This window comes from Acinonyx jubatus, chromosome B2 (assembly GCF_027475565.1).
Source record: "Acinonyx jubatus isolate Ajub_Pintada_27869175 chromosome B2, VMU_Ajub_asm_v1.0, whole genome shotgun sequence".
Lineage (NCBI taxonomy): Eukaryota > Metazoa > Chordata > Mammalia > Carnivora > Felidae > Acinonyx > Acinonyx jubatus.
This window is the reverse complement of record NC_069385.1, coordinates 63,160,590-63,176,058: the sequence shown is the minus strand read 5'-3', so window position 1 is coordinate 63,176,058 and position 15,469 is coordinate 63,160,590. Positions and strand designations below refer to the sequence as shown.

Genomic DNA, 15,469 nt, shown 5'->3' with positions numbered 1-15,469 from the left:
ACCCGAACATTTATTTGCTATATTTATACGACTTAAATGGCAGTAAGCGTGATACGATAGGTGCAGAATTTACTGGGTAATTGGTATATCTTATATATAATGACCACAGATTTTATTGGTAAAACATATTACCCAGATTCAACTTAACTGTAAGCAATAAGACTAGTCTCTTCTATCAACACCACTTTAATATTGTTTAAATAGCATTATAGGGATACAGATTTTAGATAAAAGATCAACATATAAGAAGGCTCATGAGATGATATGAACAAGCATCTTTCACAGACACCACTAATATTTATTAGTGTGTTTTGAAAAACCTGCCTATAAAACAAGAAACTCTGGTAATATAGTTATGGTCAAATATTACAGCTTTAAGGTGCAAATTTTTGTTCAAATTTGCCTTGCATTATAAAAGTAACTTCTATTAAGGCCTTTTTAAACAGTAATTTTCTAAAATTCTTAATACATTTTCAACAAAGCACTGCCAAGCCTAAATTATTCCCCAAAATGAGAAGGATTTTTTTTAATTCTTTTTTTTTTAACGTTTATTTATTTTTGAGACAGAGAGAGACAGAGCATGAATGGGGGAGGGCCAGAGAGAGAGGGAGACACAGAATCTGAAACAGGCTCCAGGCTCTGAGCGGTCAGCACAGAGCCCGACACGGGGCTCGAACTCATGGACCGTGAGATCATGACCTGAGCCGAAGTTGGATGCTTAACTGACTGAGCCACCCAGGCGCCCCGAGAAGGATTTTTAAAAACCACAATCACTCTTTGGATTGGCTAAGAAGTAGAATCGATGCTTAGTTTCCAGTCACTTCAGTTAATTTGTAGCACCATTAATAAGTGAACTATAAATTCCTATTATGACACATAAGAAGTATCAATTTAGTAGATATGTTGAAGGATAAAATTATGATTGTAGATTTTGTAGCTTTCATATTGTAAACCATATTTGACTTTCCATGTAGATTTGCCAAATAGAATTTGATAGCAAAGGCATCTGAAAATGGGAATGACAGATTAGCATGAATTAAGACAGCACCCTGCTATAATTCTTCCACTGTGGTTCTCAAACACATTAGGCAGCTTCTCCACCAGTACCTCCCTTCTGTATGACACCTTCCTTCTCAGGATTCCCACAGGACTTGCTCAGTCATATCTTTCAGACCTCGAACAAATGCTACCTTCTCAATGAGCACTTCCTGACCACCTTATTTTGTATCACAACTCACACTCCCCCACCCCCAACTCATATACCCTGATGGCTACCTGACTTATTTTTCTTTATTAACACTTATTAGCATCTGACACCCTATGTATACATAGTTTTTGGCTTGGTATCTAATGACACGTTTTAGCATTTAGACTCTGTAAGGGCAGGTGGTGTGTATGTTTTGTTCACTGCTTGATCCCAGAGCCTAAAATATGACAGATTCAGTGATATATGTTGAGTGAATGGATTACGTTCTAGATCTTCCGTATCTTATACACAAGTTCTTTGAGCACAGGCAAGTTACTTAGCCTACTGGTTTCTGTTTCTTTATCTACAAAACATGAGAAATAATGATGCCTGCTACATTTTGTGGATTAAATGAAACACTGTGGATGAAAGCTTTTTCTAAAGGCAAATGTTCACTGTTGGCACATCAAATGGCTTTAAGGAAACTGTGTGGAGGTAATAGATTTCGCTTTGCTTGGATTATCTGGTTCAGAGGAGACCTAGACTTGGATTACGGTGTTGGCTTTGGTATACAAATCAAAGTCAAAGCTATGAACTCTTTGCCTATTCTAAGTTGTTAGTAACACAGCAATCAGTTGATCTTGTGACAAAAAGCAGGCAGTGATTTATAAAGACATGTTTAGAGGTAACATGTAGATGCAAGATAGAATTTAAGGGATGGAAATTAGGTGGGGTGAGGGTAGTAGGATGCTAAAGCCAACTAGCCTACGTGAGAAATAAACTGGTGAGTGTGGCCTTGTTTAAAGTATGCTATCAAGAAAAGTGAGGCTTCATAGAAAGGGTAGTGTGGTGATTAATTATATGTGTCAATTTGGTTATGCTATGGTGTCAAATGCTTGGTCAAATATTAGTCTAGATGTTTCCAGGAGGTTCTTTTGTATATGAGATTAACATTTACAATCAGCTGACTTTAAGTAAAGGACATTTCCCTTGGTAATGTGGATGGTGGGTCTCATCCAACCATTTGAAAGCCTTAAGAGCAAAACGCGGCAGTTTCCTGGAGAAGGAATTCTGCCTCAGGATGTAACATAGAAATCATGCTGAGTTTCCAGCCTGTCTGTCTGTCCTATGGATTAGCTAGCTCCCACATTCCTGGGAGCCAATGCCTTAAAATAAAACTCGCTCTCTCTCTCTCTTTCTGTCTCTCTCTGGCTCCCTCTTTCTTTTTCTCTCTCATTAGTTCTGTTTCTTTAGAGAACCCTGATCGATACAAGTAGTAATCTGTGGTTTACAACTGTGAAAATTAAATAAAACAGTGTGTGCTAATTTCATAATAAAATCCTAGCACACAGTAGGTGCTCAAAAATGGTCATTCTCATCATGGTGATGGTGGTGGAGGTTATCAGGTAATGTGTTTACCAAATGGAGTTTGGTCCTCAATTAGCCTATGAGAGCACCCACTGAGTACCTAAAATTTGGTGACTGATTTAACAAGTCAAATTCAAATAAATAAAAGTTCAGTCAATTATAAAACACACTCAAAATATTAAGTATAGAAGCAAATTTGTTTATTTTTTTATTTTTTTTAAATTTTTTAAAACTTTTATTTATTTTGAGACAGAAAGAGACAGAGCATGAACGGGGGAGGGGCAGAGAGAGAGGGAGACACAGAATCGGAAGCAGGCTCCAGCCTCTGAGCCATCAGCCCAGAGCCCGACGCGGGGCTCGAACTCATGGACCTCGAGATCATGACCTGAGTCGAAATCGGACGCTCAACCGACTGAGCCACCCAGGCGCCCCGCAAATTTGTTAATGTAGCTATAGTGAGAACAGTGTTTACAGGGTATAAATTCTTGAACAAACAGCCTGGGATTCAAATACCATCTTTGCATCTTACCTGTATGTGATCTTATCTGTGAAATGGGTATTGTAATGCTTTCCCCACAGACTTGCTGTGGAACTTTAGTAAAGTAAATTATATAAAACATTCAAAACTGTGCCTGTCATATTTTGCTCCTCATTTCCCTAAGGCACAGTAAGTTAACATTAAGTTTCCTAATTTTTGAAATTTCAACTTTAGCCCTTGTATGCCAAAAGAGAGGTCAATTTCAAATTCCATAATTGGCGATAGACATTTTTCTTTTTCCCTCCAGATAACTGAAACTTTACTGAGAGAAAAGAATGTTTGATAAGGCACAAGCAATTTTTAATGCAGTCTCACATTGACTAAAGCTTCATAGAGAAGAAAAGGGTAGCTGCCTTACCAGACGGGGGGTGCATAGTTAAAGCCTTTTACCCTTATAGGCAGGTACATCAGAGAGGGGTTCGATGCACCCCAAAACCAATGATCCTCACAAGTCCCTCACAAGTCCTCTAGGACATCTTTGGTGGACTTACCCAAACAGACTCAAGAACAGCAACAAGGCCCAGGGTTGAGCTCTGTCGCTGCAGAGTCTATTACGGGACACTGATAATAAAGCCGAGTGCCCTATAGAGAAAGAAACCAGAATCATTGTCGTGTTATAAAATATATATTTTACTGTATGTCCATATGATGTGTATTTTATTATCAGTAGTGCTTATTAATGAAGAGTTATTCATTCTCGGGAGTATCATTTAACTTGAAATAAATAAAGAAACTGAGTGTGGTTTTAATATTATAAATGTACCTTCTAAAAATACAAGAGAAAGTTGCTTTTTATAGGAAGGAAGGAAGGAATGGAGTGTTTCAATTATAATATTATTTCTTGACATTTAGGGCATATTAAAGGATACTTTAAAAAAAACTATTTTGGGGCACCTGGGTGACTCAGTTGGATAAGCCTCCTACTTCAGTTCAGGCCATGATCTTGCAGTCCACGGGTTTGAGCCCTGTGTTGGGCACTGTGTTAACAGCTCAGAGCCTGGAGCCTGCTTTGGATTCTGTGCTCCCTCTCTCTCTGCCCCTCCCCTGCTCACTCTCTGTCTCTGTCTCTCAAAATCATACATAAACATTAAAAAAAAATCAAAAACTATTTTGGTATGTTATAAAAGGATTATATGTCATTTAAATTATTGACAAATTTGAGGAATTGTTCCATGTAACCAAAAAATAATGATATTAGTAGTAATAGTAATCCTTTTTAAAGAAAGTTTACTTATTTATTGTGTGTGTGTGTGTGTGAGAGAGAGAGAGAGAGAGAGAGCATGGGGAAGGGGCAGAGAGAGGAGAGAATCTGAAGCAGAGAGAATCTGTGCTGTTAGGACAGAGCCTGACATGAGGCTTGATCCCACAAACCATGAAATCATGACTTGAGCAGAAACCAAGAGTCAGAGGCTTACCCGACTGAGCCACCCGGGTGCCCCAGTAATTGTAACACTTACAAAAGCAGAATGCACGTTGCCAGGTAGGCTGACAGAGTGTGCCAGGGCGAAGGCTCTGGCCAGCACCCTTGCAATAGAACATCCCTGTGGCAGCTCAGGAAGGCTGGTGAGTGTGGCACCCCATCAGGTAGACAGAAGCAGAAACTCAAGCAGGAAATGTCTGGCTGTAACATCTGGGTTCAGAGACCAAGGGCTGTATTGGGGATTAACTAAGAGTAGGCTCATTAAGACAATGTCAGGAATGGAGAGAGATGGAAGGAGAGGCAGCAGCCAGGCTGTGTTTGATGGTACTGTAAAGAAGAGCTCTGGGAGGATTAAGGCAGAAGCGAGGTCAAAATTTACCATTAACTTTTTTTCCAAATTGTTAATAGCTTTATTTGATTTTAATTATATTGCAAACATATATTGAAATACTTAGATGATATAAAAACTATAAAGACAAGAGTACAAGTAAAATCCTGAATTCCATGTATTTATAGGAAAGTTAACAATTTTTTAGTCTTTCCATATACAGCACATACTTTTTCATTTATTGGGTCATACTGATCCATCACCTGTTTTTAAGGATTTCATCTTTCTTTTCTTTTTTAAATTTTTTAAATGTTTATTTATTTTTGAGAGAGACAGAAACAGAACGTGAGCAGGGGAGGGGCAGAAAGGGAGGGAGACACAGAACCTGAAGCAGGCTCCAGGCTCGGAGCTGTCAGCACAGAGCCGGGTGTGGGGCTCAAACCCACGAACCATGAGACTATGACCTGAGCCAAAGTCGGACGCTTAACCGACTTGAGCCACTTAGGCGCCCCATGAATTTCATCTTATTTCAATGACTATAAATCCACATTGTCATTTTCAATGTGTGCATAGTAATTTATTTGGTGAATATACCCAAACGTACTTTATCCATTTTCTGTAGATAGGCATTTAGGCTTTTTCATGTTTTTTTAACCAAAATAAACACTTTTGTGATAAACACTCTTTGAAACTGCTATTGCTTCCCTGTTTGTTTCAAATATAAATAAAATTTATTTTTCTTCCTGAAAATAATATAACCACGTGAAGTAAGTTTTGAAAACAGAAAAATTAAAAAAATTATTTTTATTTTTGCCATTATAACATGTCAATCTTTTTTGTCTTTCTTTCTTGGGATCTTTTTTTTTTTTTGTCCTAATTTTTATCACTTTTAATTATGTAGTAGGTGATTTGTATGCTGCTCAGCTAAAAGACATCAATCAAACCTCAAGTCTGTAGTTGTTTCTAGTCTCAGAGGTGCCAACATGCATCGAGGAGGAGTGTAGGGTGAAGTGTAGGGAGGCTGTGACAACCAGAAGCTTCTACGTGCCAGGAGAGATGGTGCTCCCTCATCCAGGCATGAGACTGGCACTTCATGGAGGCTGACTTTCTGAATCCCACCAGTTAGCCTGGTTGTGTCTGTCATCTCAAGGCCACCCGGAGCCTCTGTCCTCCAGAGTTGTTGGGTTAAGAGCAACGAGTACTGATGTTTATTAAAAAGACAAAACTGTGCTTGTAGCATTGTACATATTATCCTATTTAATACTTACTACAACAATTTGAGTTAGCTATAACAAGCATCTTTTTATAACTAAGGTGATAGTTTCAGAAAGGTTAAGTTACTTGGCCAAAAGTGCATTACATAGAAAAATTGGAATGGAAATCTGTAACTGTGGGCCTCTAAATAAACTTGTGAATAGCCTACAAATGTCCTGGGCTATGTGGTGATAGGTGGTAGTAGATTCCTATCCTTGATCATATCCTTCTTGATCATATCCTTCCAGTTAGAGGAATGTACAGTTGTCATTTCCTGGGTTAGGAGTGTGAGAACATATAAGATGCAAAATTACCTTCATTTGTGTGATAGATGGGTGAGTAATGCTATAAATTACCCATATATCTTCAGAAGATATATGGGATGAACTCTGTTGGCTTAGCTCTACCAGGTACATGGCTTGGCCAAAGGTTTTGATGATGAGAAGGAACCCAAGATGCTCTCTCTGGGGCTTACCAAAGAGTTTCAGATGATGTCACTTGTCATAATGATTTATTTTCAACTGTACCACATGCCAGGGGGGACCAGCAAGAAAGAGGGATTGACTAGGAACAACATACTTGGCACTGCAGAAAGAATAAAGTTGCTAGGACCAACATTTTTTTTTTTTTTAATAGAAATCAAAACTGATTCCTCATGATATTCATGAATCAAAGCATTCTACCTCCATCTGATCCTAAGTGAATTTCTATAGTTTAGGTGAAAAACAATCTAATATAGAGAATAGTCGAGGTAGGGCACTAGTGCAATGGATGTCTCTTACTTTGTTGTACTATCAACCTCCACTTTTTCTACATCTAGGCCTTTCCCAGTGCTGTCATCCATAGTGTAGCAGCTGCATCAAACTTATAACCATATGACCTCTGTCAACTGGCCTGGGGTGGACAATTGACTAGTCATACTGAGTCCTTATCCAAGAGGCTTAGAACGTAGGGTCAAGAATGTCATGCTCTCACCAGGGGTTTGGACTGTTGGGAATAGTTGTATCACCACACGTCCTAGCATGTGGACCAGAGTGAAACAGCAATGACAGTGAGAGAGAACATGAAGCAGAACCACAGAAGGCAATAGAGAAGAAAGCTGCTCATTCGAGTTTTTCCTGAAATCCTTGCGATTGTTATCTTTGGGTTTAGTGAGATGTCTCATGTCTTTATAACATTCTGTTTTTATCTTAACCTGGTTGGAGCTGGGTTTCTATCACTTCTGATCACAAGAATTCTAACTAATATAACTAGTGTTAAACTAAGCTTGAAATGAATTGAACCAAGAAAAAATAAATGGGACAGCTTCCATAGTTAATACGTAAACCAGATTATCTGTATGAGAAATAGGAAAAACTTCATGGTTTTCTAAATTCAGAAGGGAGTAGCAGATGCCACTGTAGTCAACTATATTAATAAAGGTACCTCCTATTTCTTGAGGAAAATATGACATTTAACTAACAGTACCAAAGGCAAGCTCTCACCTTTTGGAAAGGTCTTTTTACTCTTTAATATGATTGTTAAAATAGCAGTGGATTTTTTTTTTCTTCATGGCTGGCACCACGGAAAGATAATAGGAGTGACTTGACTGCAGTGAAAGTTTCATTTCAGAAATATTTTCAAACTAGCCACATAAAGGGCAGCCAAACAAAACAAAACCAAACCCCTCTCATTTCAGGTTATTTTATAAGAATTGTGCATTTGAGACAGCTAAAAATGAAAACAAAAGAAATTAAATCATTATATAGGATATCTATACAGTAAATTTAATTTTGTTGGAGAGAATGCATATTGAAAAATATTTAGTAATAAATGTCTCTAACAATCTAGAATTTCTGAAAATTTATAAAAATATATATATTCTAACATTTGTATGTGATATGTTGTAGTGATACATCAAAAGAAGAACATATTGACTAGTGACTTTTAGAAATATGTTCAGGGTACAGATTATTAACAATTCTTATTTCCATTTTCTATCTAAAAAATAATAAATATAATCTTTTATCCCATGTCACAATATTCTGAGAAACATGACTTCCTGAACAGTCTGTTTTATGTCTTCACATATGTCGTTCTAGTTAATGTAGTATTTTTCTGTGTAAGCTATTTGGATAAATACCACATATTAAATAAAATAAAACTGGAAATTTTATTTTTTAATGTTTTAGTTTTACGAATTTAACATGTTTTCATCATAAAGGATTATATAGAATATATAAACATATCAATCTAAAGCTAAAATCACATGAAGTGTATCTTACTGTCTCATTGTTCATAATTGGTGTTGTTAATTCATACTAATATCTTTTCATATAGTTGAAAGTATAGTAAATGCGTCACAAATAGAATGGAGAGCAATGACAAACCGAGAAAGTATTTGCAACATGTAGAACAAAGAATTTCGTATTCTCTTTAAAACATTTCTACATGGATTTTAATATCTTTATATAAATATGCATACATATTATATAGTTTACAAATACATACAAATATATATTTATACATACATGTATGTGTAAATCAAATTTTATGTAACATATTTAGTTAACTTCTTGCTGGAGGAAAGTTAGTCCAAATTTTTTACTCCTATAAATACAATCCTACGGGAGATATATTGTAAATAAATTCTGGAAAGCATATGTAACTATTCTTAAGAAAAATTCTTACTAGAGAATTTAGTACATTAAGAGAAAGGAGCATTTAAAATATATTTTTTTAATGTTTCTTCGTTTTTGAGAGAGAGAGAGAGACATACCATGAGCAGGGGAGGGGTAGAGAGAAAGGGAGACAGAATCTGAAGCAGACTCCAGACTCAGAGCCTGACATGGGGCTTGAACCCATGAACTGTGAGATCATGACCTGAGATGAAGTTGGATGCCCAACCAACTGAGCCACCAGGTGGCATGAGAAAGGAGCATTTTTAAGGCTCTTGTTATATCTTATCTGAGGAAATTGAGAGGTGTTTTGTTTTTTGTTTTGTTTTGTTTTGTTTGGTGCGAATAGGTGTTTTTATTAAAGCACAGGGACAAGATCCTTAGGCTGAAAGAGGTGTACTGTGATTGTGAGGAGTGATTGAAAATTTACTTTTAAGTTGTGGGGGATGGGTAGAGAGAATGAAAGTCTCTAAAGAGATTTCCAATGTTAAAGAAGATTTACAGGATCCTGGAGCTCTGGCTATTGTTAAGCTAAGGTCCCTTTTAGTCTAGCAAAACATGAACATTAAGGCAACCTTGAAGCCTTGAGGAATGTCACACTCTGCTCGCTTCAGGCATTTATCAATGGGCTGTAAGTTGTAAGGAAATTTAATTTTATCTACATTTCTCTTGCTTTGTTCTCCTCATCATTTTCCCCTCAGAACCATTTGGACCCTTAAATCTTTAAGGTTGTTGAGGCTGGAAGGTCTTTTCTTCTGTAACTATTCCTGCTGAATAGGGGCAGAGAGATGTCAACATTGGTCAGTTGGGGAATTTCAGAGAATTTTTAAACTAGGTTTTAACATATGTAATACATTGTCTTTGTACTAAGTATACATAAGATGATACGTAGTTATTCACCTGGTCATGGGGCCTCTTCCAATTGTATCTGCCTCCTCTCCTGCCCTGTAATAAGCAATGTCAGTAGGCTAGTGTGGCTTTCTTTCACTCATGCAAGTGTATACATGTAGAAGCGTGTTTTGTTTTGTTTTGTTTTGTTTTTCACCACCAAATAGAACCATATTAATGACATTAATTGGGAAATTACTTCTTTCATTTGAAAATATTGTCACCAACCTGTAAGTCAGCAGATTTAAAAAAAAATAATTTTGAAATTCTTATGGTTCTCCCTTATATTTATAATTTTGTATAAATATGATTATAGCCTATGTGCCATTATTTTTTAAAGAGCAGTTATTTTTAACTCTTCTAGCCTTTGTTCTCTTCATTCAGTTTTCCCATATTTCCATACCTGCATCATGAACAGATATAGTATATAGCCAGTATATATATATATACACACTGTTTCTATATATAAATGCTTTCACAATACATACATTTATACTTGTATAAACTTATATATAAATATATATACTTGTAAATACACACAAATGCATACTTATACACCTCATGCACGCTCCATACATAAATATAGCAATGTAGATCTATTTATTTAGTTTATAGAAATTTGTCTCTTTCTTTTACCGAATAATTAGTATGCTATACCCTTGATAGCATCTTGTTTTGCTCACTGAGTACACCTTGAAAGTTGAAATCATTCCCAGTCAAATGTTTTAGTGCTAGCTCAATTTAATGGACAAATATCAATTCATCATGTTAATGTGCCATAATGTCTTCACATGTAATTATTGGTGGATCATGTACATTTTAATTTTTGCCAATTTAATAGTGAAATTTCAAAATCTCATTTTTTACATTTATTTGGTTATTGTGTATTTGATCATTTTTCATACTTTTAATTTTTCTCCCGTTTTATTGAGATATAATTGACATGCAATGCCGTATAAGTTTAAGGTGTATAGCATAATGACTTGTATATTGTGAAACGATTAGCACAGTTAGTTAACATCCATCATCTCATATATATACCAAAAAAAAAAAAAAAAAAAGCTTTTTCCTTGTGAAAACAACTATTAGGATTTACTCTCTTAACAACGCACAGATAAATCTACCATAGAGTAGTTTTAACTATCATCATCATGTTGTACATTATATCTGCAGTACTTATTTATCTTATAACCAGAAGCTTGCACCTTTTGACCACCTTCATCCAATTCCCCAATCCCTCATCCCCTGCCTCCAGAAACAACAAAACTGCATCTCTTTGTCTATCAGTTTGTTTTATTTTGTCTTGGCTTTCAGTTTAGTTTTGTTTTTTAGATTCCACATGTAAGTGAGATCATATATTATTGGTCTTTCTTTGTCTAACTTATTTCACGTAGCCATAATACCCTAAGGGTCTATCCGTGTTGTCACAAATGGCAGGATTTCCTTCTTTTTATGGCTGAATAATATTCCATTGTTTATTTATGCTACAATTTCTTTATCCATGTATCCATTACTGGAAATTTATGTTGTTTCCATGGCTTGCCTTCTGTGGATAATGCTGCTACAAACATGAGGTGCATATATCTCATCAACATGGTGTTTTCATTTCCTTCAGATATATTCCCAAAAGTGGGATTGCTGGATCATATGGCAGTTCTATTTTGAATTTTTTGAAGAAACTTAATAGTGTTTTCCATAGGAACTATACCAGTTCACAATGCCACTGGTAGCACACAAGTGTTCTCTTTTTTTCACATTTTTGCCAGCATTTGTCATCTCTTCCCTTCTTGATGATGGTCATTCTAACCATCTTGGGAAAAAATCAAAATTCAAAATTCAAAGTACAGTTTCTACTGATTGCATGTTGCTTTCACATAGTGTTAAAGTCAAAATATCATAAGTTGAGCCATCCTAAGTTGGGGACTGTCTGTATATGCATATCACTCTTAGTAAATGCAGGAAAATGGATAGCTAGTTTTACCATTATCATATAGCTAAGAAGAACTGCAATTGAAACACGTGGTTTAACTACTAATCAATACAGCAGTCTTTTCCGTGTAGAGTTCACGTTTAAGTTATTGACAAAATTTACACATGAAGAATATTTACCCCATACCTTTTCAGGAATAGTTACACAACCAAAGGATGCTACATAATTATCACCAATATTACTAAAAATATTTAACATTTACTGCTGCTGCTTCTGTGCCCGTTGTATTTAATTCGTCCAACAACCATGTGTGGTGAGTACCCATATGTTACCCATTCACAAATGAGGCTCCTCGTGTTTAAAGAAATTATCACCTATCTCAGTGAGGAATAGCCAGTGTCCTTCTGATGTAAAACTCTTATTTTTATTCATTAAGCTTCACTGACCTTATCAATATACACATTTTTTAAAGCTGATATAAAATAATTTAGAAAAAAATTCTGTAAGAATTGAAATTATAAGCATATAATGTCAGGGCAAATGATTGGTATTCAACGCCTCTTAAACGTAACCATGATGCCTCACTGCCTTTGAGCCCCCACTGCGTCTGCGCGTGGAGCCTGGGGGCAGGCTGCAACGCCAGAGCACGCGCTTGCGCGTAAATGTGGCTGCCGGGTCATCCGCCCGCGACCGTTTTAACCTCGAGAGACGGCTTGCATCGGGCCGTGGCTGCGGGCGACTGGGAAAGTAACTATGACGCGCACTTGGGTAAGATTGACAACTAATTTATTTCTTCTCATCCTTGGTCTGTGCCAACCCTCAAAAATTTTGGTTCCATCAAAGAAGCACAGTTCATCATAAAGGCAATTAAAAAATGATGGGGCACCTGGGTGGCTCAGTTGGTTAAGCGTCTGACTTCAGCTCAGCTCATGATCTCACGGTCCGTGAGTTCGAGCCCCGCGTCGGGCTCTGTGCTGACAGCTCGGAGCCTGGAGCCTGTTTGTGATTCTGTGTCTCCCTCTCTACCTTCCCCCATTCATGCTCTCTCTCTCTCTGTCTCAAAAATGAATAAACATTAAAAAAAAAATTTTTTTAACGAAAACCACTTCCCTAAACAATTTCTTCCTTAACATATTATGACAGAGGTAAAGACATGTATATCTTACAAATGTGCAGTCTGTGGTCAAAGGTTTATAAAGTAGTGTCCTTATTAAACCAAGACATTAGGACCAAACTTTTGTTACATAAATATGTGAATTTATCATTACTTGACTTTCTGGTAGTAGGGTTTTTTTTTTTCCAACTTTTTGAGGTTTTAAGCTTACTGCGATATATTTATTTCCCTAAGAACCCCATCCACATAAATTTAACTGTATGCCTTGTGTGTATTTTAATATTGATGTCAAATGATATTAAGTTCACTTGAGGTTTTTTTAAAAGAACTTTGCAGTTTTTCTTGATGTAATTCAGAAAAGTCCATAAAGCTTTTTTGAAAACACCCACATTTCTGTACCCTACTACAGATTTCTTTTCCAAATTTAATACAGTCAAGTTAATATAGAAAAATTATCATTTTCAGGTTATATATATCCCCCATATTTTAATTATCTCATTTTGCATATCAGATATTTCTCCATAGAATTATATAAAATGGTGTTTTCTATTAATAAATCCACTTGACACAGTATACATTACACATGTATTATTGCATGTATAAAAAATTAATAAATTTAATTTTTTAAATTCTGGAATGGAACTTGAATTTTAGCCTTTTTTGTTTGTTTGTTTACTGTTAGTTAAAGGAACTGAGACTCCCCAAGGTTAATTGATTTGCCCAAGATCACATATGTATGTCATAAATGGTGAATCCTGGGTTGGAATGCTTATGTTAAAAACAAGTAATAGTATATAATTATTTATTTTTCTCAGATGCTAATTATATCAAATCCAGTGTATCACAAAAATAAAAACCATCATTCAAACACACTAGCTAGAAAAAAAATTTCTTTTTTTTAAACGTGCCTTTTTCATTCCATGTAAATGGAATGAAACTGCATAAATGTTCTACAAAATCATATTAACTGTTGTCAATATTTATGTACAGTAATACATTTAGTCAACATATTTTATTTCCTTTTTTTACTAATAACACTAAGATATATATTTTGAACTTACAATGTGTTTTGATTCTTGAATTCCTAAAAAGTGGAATGTTAAAGCTAAAATACTATATTAAAATCTATGTTAAAATTGTGAAACAAAGCAAAATGAATTTACTTCAGTTTTCCCAAATTATAGTCCAGTTTCTAAAACTGCATCATTTTCCTGAGATTTTAAGTATTGATATTGATTTGAGGTATTGATTTTCTATGATACTAAATATTAAGGGTATTATTCTAGTTTTCTTGAATTTTGTTTTCTATTCCATTGCTTTATTTATTTCTTTATAAACATCACTATATTGAATTGTTAAATTTCTCTAGATTTTCATACATGTTAAGGTAAATATAGTTTTTTTCAGTCTTTGCTTATCTAATTTATTTTTCATAAAACACTATACACATTTGTTTGCAAGTTTCCTCCAAAAGATTCTATTGAAATTTGGATTAGAATTACCATTTGGCAAGTTTATAGTTCTGCCTTTTTAAAAACAGAACTTTATATTTTCATTTATATTGTATTATCTCCCTAAGTTAATTTAATGTTATTTCTCTACATATTTCTATAGATTTTTTATTACATTTATTTTGAGAAATTTGATATCTTTACATATTTTTGGCCAATGGGAATTATTATTTTCATATTAGATTTTATATTTGACATTGACTGGTATATAAGAAAATAATTGTTTTTCAAATGTTAGTTTTACTGTCATCATAAAGAACTCTAATTTTTTAAGGTTTGATTCTCTTTTTTTTTTTTTTTTTTAGGTAGATAAAAATGTTATTTGCTAATGATGATAATTTGTCCTTCTCATTTCCAATGTTTATATATTTTGTTGTTTTTATGTTCATCTTGAGTTACTTTAATAGCTTTTTGTAAAGTAATATGAAAGTATAATTTTTTTCTTATTCCTGGTTTTGGTGGATTCAGCATAATGATGATTTATATTGCTTTTTAAATAGCATTTAATTTTTTCTTTTAATTCTACAATGGACCTTGAATTTTAGCCTATAAATTTTAGGCCTTTTTTGAGGTGATCTTATAGTTTTATTCTCTGACCTATTAAAGGATGTATAAATAGTCTTTGAAATACCGGAATATTTTAAAAATCACTTTGAATCATATTTTAATATATAATTAAATTTATATGCTATTGTTTTATTAAGAACTTTGACCCTAATGTTAAAAAATAAACTTTACGTATAATTTGTTTAGTTATTTTTATAAGGCTTTGACATTAGATCTATAAAATCATAAGTAATAGAAAGCTTTCCTTCATAGATTTAGAATAATTATAATAATATTTGCCAATATATTTCTGAGATATGGTTGACAACTTTCTTTGTTTTTTCCATTGTTATTGGTGTATTTAACTTTTCTTGAGTCAGTTTTGATGGTTCATAGTTTCTAAATTATATCCATTTTAAACAGATTTGCAAATATATTAGCATATTTTGCCTGTCTAAATAGGAGAAATGTGTGTTTGTTGTAATATATTATAAATACATACATGTAATTTTTTTTTTTCTCAGCCACTATTTTGTGGTGAAAAAGAATTGCAAGCGTTCTCTGAAGCTCTGGATGTACTGTCATCTTCAGTTACTATCCAACCAAAATAAGTCTACTATTTACTTCTTCCATAATATTCTTAATAACTAAAGGCTGTCAGCATTTCTAGTTTTAGACCATATCATCTTAGATTTAGATATAAGCAACAGTAAATATTAACCCAGCAAT

At 34.6% G+C, this 15,469-nt stretch overlaps 1 long non-coding RNA gene and 1 other non-coding gene across 4 annotated transcripts in view; both read left to right on the top strand.

Moving 5' to 3' along the window:
* Positions 1-15,469, top strand: part of LOC113598756 (uncharacterized) — a 943,191-nt gene that overhangs the window by 516,319 nt on the left and 411,403 nt on the right. The window lies entirely within an intron of this gene.
* LOC113598998 (small nucleolar RNA SNORA76) lies at positions 12,151-12,283 on the top strand. The gene has a single exon (XR_003419752.1). It is a non-coding gene; the product is annotated as a small nucleolar RNA SNORA76 (small nucleolar RNA).